Here is a 10890-nt window from a genome sequence, read left to right as displayed (position 1 = left end):
GGGTTTAGGCAATCCTTGTATCCTTGGGACCAGCGCTGCTTCCAGAACCACACTGACATGGAGCCATTGAGGAGAAGATGCCCAAGCTTCTTATATCACAAAGTGAGACAAAAGGGCAATCACACTGCCAAAGCCTGTTGTCCATTCCAACCACCCCTACCCCTAGCAGAGCCCATTCCGGGGGCTCACCTTCCCTGATCTGATCTACCACTGACACGATCTATTGGCAGGCTGAATGCATCTGGGCTTTTTCTCTTTCTGAGAAGGGGAGGGCTTTCATTTTGGCCAAATGAGTAAAACCTGGGACAGGTTTGTGTCTCTTCTTGGTCCTTTTGTAGAAAACCATCCCTCCCCCAATGCTTTCCTTGTAAATCTTACTTCTGTACTCCTGCTATTTCTGTGACATTGGCCAAGTGGCTAAAACTCCCTGGCTTTAGTAATTCTTATCTAGAAAATGAGAGGGCTGAACTAGGTGGCCTCTGAGGTCCTTCCCAGCTGAAGATCTATGATTATTTTGACAGCTGCCAATAAACAACCCTTCTCTAGAGACCCCTGCAACCTTACTTATTTATGGTCACACACTAGGGGAAGCCAAGGGCAGGCACTGTTCCTCATAGTTCCACAGCAGTTAGTGCCTATGGCCCCTCTGCTGCTTCCAGCAGGTGGAACCTGCCATAAGCCCTCTTTTATCTCTGCAACTCACAGTATTAACCTTCATCCCTCAGGCTGTTCTCACTATCCCTACATTTCTCCTCAGCTCAGAAGGGGTGGTAGATCTGAAGAACAACTCTTGGTCACAGATGAAAAAATTCTCTGCCAGTTACCATCTTAGTATGGTGGGAGTGGGCATTTCAGTGTGGCCTTGTCATAACAAGGTAACAGCTGATATGCTGGGCTGGGTGAATGCCTCTCCACTCTGACCCTCCAGTGAGTCCCTATTACCTCCAAATATAAAATTCTTTTTTGATGATAAAAGGCCTTCAGAACTTGGCTCCCCCTACCTTTCTAGTCTTTTTACAGCCTATGCCCACCAAGTATTCTGGGATTCAGCAATATCTCCATGCTGTCCCTCTTGATTTGTGCATTTTCACTGTCATTATAGTTTCTTCTCCTTCTCCTTCTCCTTCTCCTTCTCCTTCTCCTTCTCCTTCTCCTTCTCCTTCTCCTTCTCCTTCTCCTTCTCCTTCTCCTTCTCCTTCTCCTTCTCCTTCTCCTTCCCCTTCCCCTTCTCCTTCCCCTTCTCCTTCTCCTTCTCCTTCTCCTTCTCCTTCTCCTTCTCCTTCTCCTCCTTCTCCTTCTCCTTCTCCTTCTTCTCCTCCTTCTTCTTCTCCTCCTTCTTCTTCTCCTCCTTCTTCTTCTCCTCCTTCTTCTTCTCCTCCTTCTTCTTCTCCTTCTTCTTCTTCTCCTTCTTCTTCTCCTTCTCCTCCTTCTTCTTCATCATCATCATCTCCTCATCCTTAGAATTCTCTCCCTCCTCATCTCCTCCTCCTGGATTCTCTGGCCCCTTTCATGACTCAGCTAAAATCCTTCTACAAGAAGTCCTTTCCAATGCTGATGCCTTTCCTTTTTTACATTATCTACAATTTATCCTTTATATGGCTTGTTTTCATGTCGTCTCCTCCATTAGACATTGAGTCTCTTGAGAGCACTTTCCCCCTCTTCCCCTTCCCCCACTTTCTTTGTCTCTCTGGGGCTTATCACAGTGTCTGGAATCATATAGGTGCTTAATAAATGCTTGTTGACTGATGAACTCTTCCCATGTCCTCTAGCCTCCTAAGAATTTATGCAGGAGTCAAGAACATGAGTCTCCTCTCATCTTTGAATAGTTTCTGTCATGGAAACCAAATTTGCTTGAGTGAATTATCAGATTACTATCTCCTTTTTTTGCCCTGGCACCAAATATGTGTGTGTTCTACCTTTGCCAGCATTTCCAACAGATGTAAGAGCTTGACAAAGCATTCCAACTTCCTTCCATTGACACTGTCTAGCCAATTTCCCTCAGACTAACTGGCTGAGATTATTCAAATTACTCATAACTGCTTTATTTTAGATTCAGGGTTGTGGGAGCTAAACACCCCTAAGCATTACTACATATTTCTAAGCATTGCTCTTAATTCCACAGTCTTGTGGTGGAATATTTCGTATCAACTATGCTTACTGTACCACCCTAGTAAATACGCATTTCTAAAAAGTTGCTTCAGGATGGTTGACTAAATTAATTTTCAACTGATAATCTTGAGAGGAAGCCTACTGGTGGGAGCTTAAGCCAATAAAATTTATAGAATTATACTCTCATTACTCTCCAGTTATTCCTAGAACCCAGAGAAAGAGATATAGCCAGACTGGGAGTGAAAATGAGAGTTGAGATGAGGATACTCAAAAGTTATCTGTGTTATACTTATATTCTAGTTCATATTGTATTATTGAATGCAACAACAAATCTTTATTATGCGTACATGATGTATGAGGCACCTGGAGGTAAAAAAAAAATTTTTTAAATCCCTGCCCTCAAAATGTTTACCATCTACCTTATACAAATAAGTAAATGAAAAATATGCTTCTGTAAAACCATGGCAAGTAATAAAAAAAAATTTCAAGTAGTGAAGAGCAAGAACATTAAAGAATCTAGAAAAGTCTCAAGGAGGAGGTGACTCGAGCTATTATTTGAATGAAGATAAGGATTTTAAATGGAGGAAAGTTGTCACACTACCCCCTTCTTTGTAGAGGTGGGGGTCTATGGGTAGGGAATAGTCTCCATGGGACTTTCTCAACCATGTTATAGAGACTTCTTCACCCCAGAAGATTAATATTCCAGACTACTCTAACATTGTAAATAACGTTTCCCCCTGTTGTCTCTCCCTCTGCTGATTGGTTCTTCCCAGAACCTCCAATTTAAGGAAGAGGCCAGGATTATAACTAATCTCCAAATGACTTTTCTTTACCATGCTGCCTCGAATCTTCACAGCCCTAAACCCAATTCCTTTTATGTATTGTCTTCTCCTGTTTAGAATGAAAGTTCTTTGAGGGAAGGGGCAGTTTTTCCATCTGCTTATATCTGTATTCCAAGCACTTATCACTGTTCCTTGTACACAGTAAGCATTTAGTAAATGCTTATTGATTTGACTAGATTGAACAAAATTAGAAATTATTTGCAATAATGTATTGGTCATTTTTATAACCTTTTTCTGCCTTCATTTTTTTTCTTTCTTTGTCATAAGGTATGGCTCTTTATAATACCCTGGGAAATGTAGGTGCTGTAAAAAAAACAGTAAAATTTTATATTAAAAACATTTTTAAAGAGGTGGAAGTGAGAAGAGAGTAAATTCCAGTCATTAAATGCTATGGATGGGGAACAGTTAGTAACAGAGTTTAACTGGAGATTTTTGAGTAGAGGATTGACACCATCAGGTCAATATTTAATATTGTTTATGACTGGAAGAAAAGAAAAGGTTACCACAGAAAGAGTACTTAATGTGTTTTTCTTTTTTTTTTTTTGCAGGTCAGTAAGAGTTAAGTGACTTGCCCAGAGTCACACAACTAGTAAGTGTCAAGTGTCTGAGGCCAAATTTGAACTCAGGTCCTCCTGATTCCAGGGCCAGTGCTTTATCCAGTGCTCCACCTAGCTGCCCCCCTTATTTAATGTGTTGTTAAATGGGCTGGTGTCCTGCCTTGGATGCTTGCTACTCATAGGCTGTGAGCAAGCCATCTGCCCCCAGTGGGCTCAGACATACCTTGTAGTTCCAGATCTATGATCTCATGTGAATGAATAAGAGGAATGACTGAATAATTCAACACTGTTAAAGGTGCAATGGGAGATTTGGGAGTTATAAGACTTAGTTCCAGACCTCAAAAAGTTCTAGCTATGAAATCTTTTGCTAAAGAATTTCAGGGAAGAGTAATGCCAATAATGGCTGGGTGGAGTGAGCAGAAGCAGAAGAACATTGTACACAGTAAAAGCAATATTGTAAGGATGTTTAACTGTGAAAGACTTGGCTACTCTGATCAAGACAATTCCAAAGGACTCATGATAAAAATGCTATCCACCTCCTGAAAGAGAACCGATGAACTCTGCAGATGGAAGCATACTTTTTTTTTACTCTATTTTATTGTTTTATGTTGTTTGTCCTTTCTTTTGCAACATGGCTAATATGGAAATATGTTTTCTTTAACCTCACATGTATAATTAAAATAAATTACTTGTCTTCTTAAGGGGGGATTGGAGGCAGAGCGATAATTTAGAATTTACATTTTTTAATCATTGTTTAAAAAATTTAAATCTGATTGGGAAATGTCCAAAGAAATGAATAAAATAATTAAATAAAATTGTTGAGTGGAATATTCAGTGAAATTTTCATAGATAAGGTAGGATTTTAGTTAAGCCTTGAAAATGGACCAAATTTGGATAGATGGAAGAGCAAAGGGAAATAGGCAAAATAAGCAAAGACGCAGGGATCAGAACAAGCATGGAGGACAGTGAGGTAGCAGTCCAGGTAGAGTGGAAGATTTGTGTATGAAATAGGGACCCATTTAATGGAAGGACATTAAATCAAAATTAAGTCAATAAATAAGATAGTATGAACAAGATCTCATGATAATCCCATAATTCTAGGGTCCACTTGTTTTCCCTTCTGATTATTTTCAGCACCAAAGACTTCCCTAACACATGCATTTTACATTTTTTCTTAACCACAGATTTCATTCAAACAGTTAAGGCCTCCTAAAAAAACACTTTCATGCATGTAGCAAATAGAGAGCTGATACTTACTAGCTGTATTACCTTGAGCTAGTCACTGAACATCTCTGTTGCAGTTATCTCCTCTACAAAATTGAGGAAGTCATACTTACCTATGATATCTGCCTCAAAGGTCATAGGGATGAAGAGCACTTCGCAAACTTTAAATTGTGTAATTTAAATTTCTAAATGTGGGTTCTAATCCGTCCCCCTAGTTTTTGGGGGAAACTGACTAAAATCACTGATAAATGAGTTTAGGTTTTTTAAGGGTTTATTGAAAGATAGTAAAAGAAAGAGAAAGATTGGGAACAGATTTCCTATCACCTGGCAATCCTAAACTTCCCTAGCTTCCAATTCTTAAGTCCTCTGCCACCACACCAATCTCTCACAGCCGAAGAGGCCTAGCTCTCTGGACAGCCTCCAATTCCTCCTTCCTGTTCCCCTCCCAGAAATGGGAGGTTCTTCAAGCTGATTGGTTCACTGGTCCGAAGTGGCCAAAGTTCAAAGTTGTTAGCTTCTGATAACAATTACTTTCTTAAGTACCCTTAAGTACTAGCCAGATGTGCTTACAATCTAGTAAGCCTCAAAGTCAGTCACCTTATCTAATTCAATCAGTTTAAATCTCCAGGTGGGTTCCTGAGTATCTGCTAAATCCATTATCTTAGACACAAAAGTTTTGTGAAAATGTCAGTTATACTACTATTACCTACTATTACTACTAATAGTAATTGCTGTTATTGTTCTAGTAGTTATAGTATTCGTGTTATTCTAACAATTATTATTTCTAAGAATTATTATTATTATTATTAATCCCTAGTATTTTGCTATCTTTAGTACAGAGTAATTCATGTGTGTTGTGTCATCCTCTAATTTTTATGTTTTATAAATTCAAGTTTTGAAATACTAGATTTTCTTAAGATAGAAAGTCCTCTACAATCTGGCTGGAGTCTACCTTTCCAGGCATATTTCACCTTACCATTAAACTCTCATGGAAGCTTAGTAGTGCATACTTGAAATCAAGAAGTTCCCAGTTCAAATCTGGCCTCAGCCACTTGCTGTGTCCCTCTGGGAAAATCATTTAATTTCTCTGTGCCTCAGTTTCCTCATCTGTAAAGTGGTCAAATTAATAGCACCTACCTTCCAGGGCTGCTGGGAGGATAAAATTAGATCATATTTGTAAAGTATTGTGCATACTTTAAAGTGCTACATAAATGCTAATTATTATTGTCATTCTTAGTTATTACTATATTGCAAGGAAATAGTCCTATAAGCTATTTTCTGTACATGACACTCCATCTCCATCCTTGGTGCCTGGTACAGTTATCCCTTATTCCTGGATTGCTCTTCACATCTGCCTTTTTGAATTCCTGGTTCCAGGGTAACTAGGTGGTACAGGGGATAAAGCACCATCCCTAGATTCAGGAGTACCTGAGTTCAAATCTGGCCTCAGATATTTGACACTTACTAGCTGTGTGACCATGGGTAAGTCACTTAACTCCCATTGTTCTGCAAAAAAAAAAAAAAAAGAATTCCTGGTTCCCTTCAAGGCTTAAATAAACTGTTGCCTCTTACATTAAGGAGTCCTTCCAAGAAAATGGAAGTTACTTGAAGGCAGGCAGGGACTGCTTCATTTTTGGTTTTGTATCTCCCCATTCTTACAATGGCATGCACCCAGAAGGCATTTAATAAACAATAAATATTTTGATGAACTGAATTGAAATTAAATTGAACTGGAGCATGCCTATGTTAAGCTCATTTCAAATTCTATATGAGACCCATGAAATAATGCCAATTCATGTTCCCAGTGAGAAATTTCACCAAGAATGGGCAAGTCCTACAAGGATGATTTCTCTATTTCTCTCCAAAAGTCCTACAGTACTTCTGTGTCTTCAATAATCAGTTTATCAGTCAATCAGCAAGTATTTGCCTCCTGGCACCATGTGTCTGGTACTATTCTAGGCACTGGGGATTCAAGCAGAAAGCATGGTGCCATGCTTATTTTCTTTTTTCTTTTTTCTTTTTTTGGTGAGGCAATTGGGGTTAAGTGACTTGGCCAGGGTCACACAGCTAGTAAGTGTTAAGTGTCTGAGGCCAGATTCTAACTCAGGTTCTCCTGAATCCAGGGCCAATGCTCTATCCATGGTGCCCCCACCATGCTTACTTTCAAGGAGTTTAACATCTAATGATAGAGTCAACCAGGAAGACCTAAATAAACACACACATACATACATATGTACATACATATACACATACATACATATATGACACAAACACACACATAAAGCAAAAGAGGGGGGCAGCAAGAGCAGTGGCCATGGTGATGGAACACCAGAAAGAGATTTGCAGCTACCTTGCTAGCCGACCTTGCCCTGTGGATCTGAGGGAAGTGAAGAAACAGATTTGTAAAAATGAGCCCTTAAAAGAGAAAGTCCAAAGCATGGACATGAGGAAGAGAAGGAAGACGTCAAAGCCAAGAAGAATAAGTTATTGTGCCAATATCTGGGGAGCCAAACAAGCACAGAATACACTGAAGAATAACATCAACACTGTGGAATCTGAGGCTACTGGCATTGGTTTTATGAAGAGAGTACACCTTCTATTTGGGAGCACAGGGGTGATTTTCAGAAACAGAGACCACCTGATAGATGGAGCTCCATTCTCCGGAAGGTCGGACTCATCTCCAGCGCAGTCTTCTTGATCTTAGTGGTAACCCTTCTGGCAGTGGGCTTACTCGTGTCCCCCCAAATCAAAGTATTTGAAGAAGATTTGGTAACTGTGGACTCCCATGCCATTGAGTTTAATGGAGCACTAGACATCTGTAAACTGTCAGAAACTCTTTGATTTTGTATTGGTAGATGACCATAGCCACAGGTCTATTGATGTCTGCTTTTGCAAAAAGCTACACAAAGAAGAAAATGCCTTCAGCAGAAGTTCAAAGAGAGAAGAGCAGACATCAAAGCCCACACCCAGCTCACTCATCACAAAATCTCCAGCCCCAGAGGAAACTAAGACACCTATTATTTTGTCCAGAATTTGTAACATCCAACCTTTATCAGAAACCCCAAACTTTATCCTGCCTGCCTTCTGTAATTTAGATATATCAGTTAAATGGGAGAACAACACTTTTGGTAATGGAAAGAATAAGGCTTGGGCACTGGACAGCTCTGGGGGAAAGCTAAGCAGAAGTCAGAGCCACTTGTTTTAGGCTTCAGACAACACATACATCCTTCTCTTTATGATATACATGTATTTCCCTTTACTAGGTATCTAGGTGGTGCAGTGGATAAAGCACTTAAGTCAGGAAGACCTTAGTTCAAATCTGGCCTCAGACATTTATTAGTTGTGTGGCACTGGGCAAATCACTTAATGCTGTTTGCCTCAGTTTCCTTATCTGTAAAATGAGCTGGAGAAGGAAATGGCAAACCACTCCATTATCTTTGCTAAGAAACCCCAAATAGGGTCACAAAAAGTCAGATAAAATTGAAATGACTAAACAACAATTTCCATCGATTAAACCAGAAGGCCCCACAGAAATACTTGTTGACATCTTGTGACTTCTTTGTTATTTTTTGTGTTTTTTGCAAGTGCTATACAATTTTAGGCTAGCCTTACTAGTGGTTAGCATCCAACTTGAAAATAATGTGGTCTTCTTTCAGTTTACAATTAGTTTATTTTTTCTAATATCTTTCTGCTTAGTACTATTTTCAGTTCCATATTTACTGAATAGTTATTATCAAGTATATTAACAGAAAAACTTATTTTCCTTATTCTGATCTACAGAATTGCCTTTTAATGATATTACTTAATATAAGACTCCTCATATTAAATTCAAATTTATTACCCCCCCTATGGATTTTATGTGCTCTTGAATTTTTTTTGCATGCAAAATGTTAAAAACCACAAAACGAGGATCACTGGACAATATGACCAAAAAAATTAAGAATATGAATACAGTGGTACCTCAGTACTCATCGTTAATTGGTTCCAGAAGGTACAACGAGTGGCAAAAATGACGAGTACTGAATGAATTCTTCCCATAAGGAGTAATGTAAATTGAAAAAATCTGTTTATGAACCCCAGAAATTTCACATTTTTCCTTGGCAATTTAAAATTGATGGGGTTGTTTTTGATATGAAACCTTAAAACTAAACAGACATAAATAAAAAACAATAATTAGATAAAATTTACCTTCACTTTACCTGTACTGAGAGGAATTGATAGCCTAATGGGTGAGGTAGAGGAGGAGGAGGGATGTTATTACTTGGAAGAGGAGTCCCTTTCCACTAAAATATCAGGCACTTCCACAAGGGTTCTCTCTCTTTTCTGTCTCTTAACACTACTGACCCTGCTGGCTTTTCAAATTTGAGGAGTTTCTCTAGAAGTCTATCAAGAGAAACTTGCTTCTGACTACGTTTCAAAATGTTTCTGAAGTGAGACATTGATCATTAAACAAGTCCAGATTTAGGCTTGCTAGAGCTTTGTCAGGGTGATACTTTTCAACAAAATTTTGTAAGTCAACCTATTTAGAACATATTTCTTTTAGCAGTTCAGTAGGGCTTTCTCCTTTCCTTCCTCCACACCTGAAAAAAGTTCTTCGGCCACTTTCTGTTGCTGCTCCTTTGATGTTCCTGCAGCTCCTCAGTGCTGTGTTCTTCTCTGTGCTCCTCCACTAATTCTTCAATGTCTTCATCACCAACCTCCAGGACCATGGATTTCCCGGGAGACACAATGTTTTCCACTATTGGGCTAGGTTCAGCCTCAAAGCCTTCAAAGTCCCTCAGAGTTACAGCTTCTGGTCAGTTTCCTTCAGGCAGAATTCACGGTCTTGTAAGAGACTGCAAGCCAGGCCTTACCTATCAGAGTGATACAGGGGAGGTTATTGAAATGGTCCTTTCAGAACTCTGTGTCAACTCAGAATTCAAGACCACCTCAAATCATGTCTTGGAAGAGGGCTTTTAAAGGCTGACGTGATCTACTGGTCCATGGACTGGAGCAGAGCAGTTGGTTAGGGGGCAAGAACTTCACAGTTATAAAATTAAACTCTTCTAGCCAGCCTCCAAGCCTGGATGGGGTGGGCAGGAGCATTGTGCGTTAACTGAGCCCTCAGAGGCAGTTTTTTCATGCAATTTTTTTTTTTACACTAGGGCCAAACACTTCATCCATTCAATAAAGAACTACCTGGTTACCCAGGCTTTACTGTTGGTCCTCCACAATACACTCAACTTGCTTTTTATCACATTTTCTCTCTTAAAAACTTGGGGGGATTTCACTGTGATAGACTAGTAGAGAATTGTTTTAAATCCCCACTAGCATTCCCAGACATCAGCTTGTGTCCTGGTGATGCCTTCTCCTCTGAGTGATGTAAGTTCTGTTAGGCATTTTCTTCCAAAGTAAACCAATCTCATCACAATTGAAGACTTGTTAGTGAAAAAAGCCCTGAGGATCTACATAGTCCTCTATATAAGCATGATAACTTGTAAAAACTAAATAAATAAATAAATAAATAAATAAGCTTGAAATGGAAAAAAAAAAACATAAGAAATTACATGACGAAATATATGGGGTTCTGCACTTAACAGGGAGCTCCCGTGAGACTAATGCATCAGTTTTTGTTTCATCAGGAGAGAAGAGATACATCTTGACTCACACAGGTTTTAACAAGTGCTATGAGTGCAGAGCAAGCATTGACTGTTGAAGCATTTTTTTTCTTTTTTGAAATGTGTCAAATACCCAATTCAATAAGTTTTTAAGCCTACCAGTGCCAAGATACCACTGTCTCTACACAGTATTGAGGACAGAGCACAGTTGAAATGCAAAACAAAATTACATTAAATTAAAATGCTGTATACTAGAAGTTAGAAAATTGTTGTTGTTCTTCAGTCATTTCAGTAGTGCTCGACTCTTTGTGATCCCATTTCAGGTTTTCTTGGCAAAAATATTAGAATAGTTTTCCATTTCTTTCTCCATCTCATTTTATAAATGAGGAAACTGAGTCAAACGGTATTAAGTGACTTGTCCAAGGTCAAACAACTAGTAAGTGTCCAAGGCCAGATTTGTTTTTGTTTTGCTTTATTTGTTTGTATTGTGTGTGTGTGTGTGTGTGTGTGTATTTATCACTGTTAGAAAGTTCCTCTTGTTTTTTTTGAGGGACAATGAGG

The 10890-nt window shown here is 39.1% G+C and overlaps 1 pseudogene; it reads left to right on the top strand.

Moving 5' to 3' along the window:
* Nucleotides 1-7046: 7046 nt before the first annotated feature.
* LOC122753848 lies at nucleotides 7047-7937 on the top strand (annotated as a pseudogene).
* The last annotated feature ends 2953 nt before the right edge of the window (nucleotides 7938-10890 follow it).

This window comes from Dromiciops gliroides, chromosome 1 (genome assembly GCF_019393635.1).
Source record: "Dromiciops gliroides isolate mDroGli1 chromosome 1, mDroGli1.pri, whole genome shotgun sequence".
Lineage (NCBI taxonomy): Eukaryota > Metazoa > Chordata > Mammalia > Microbiotheria > Microbiotheriidae > Dromiciops > Dromiciops gliroides.
This window is presented reverse-complemented; position numbering and strand designations above follow the sequence as displayed.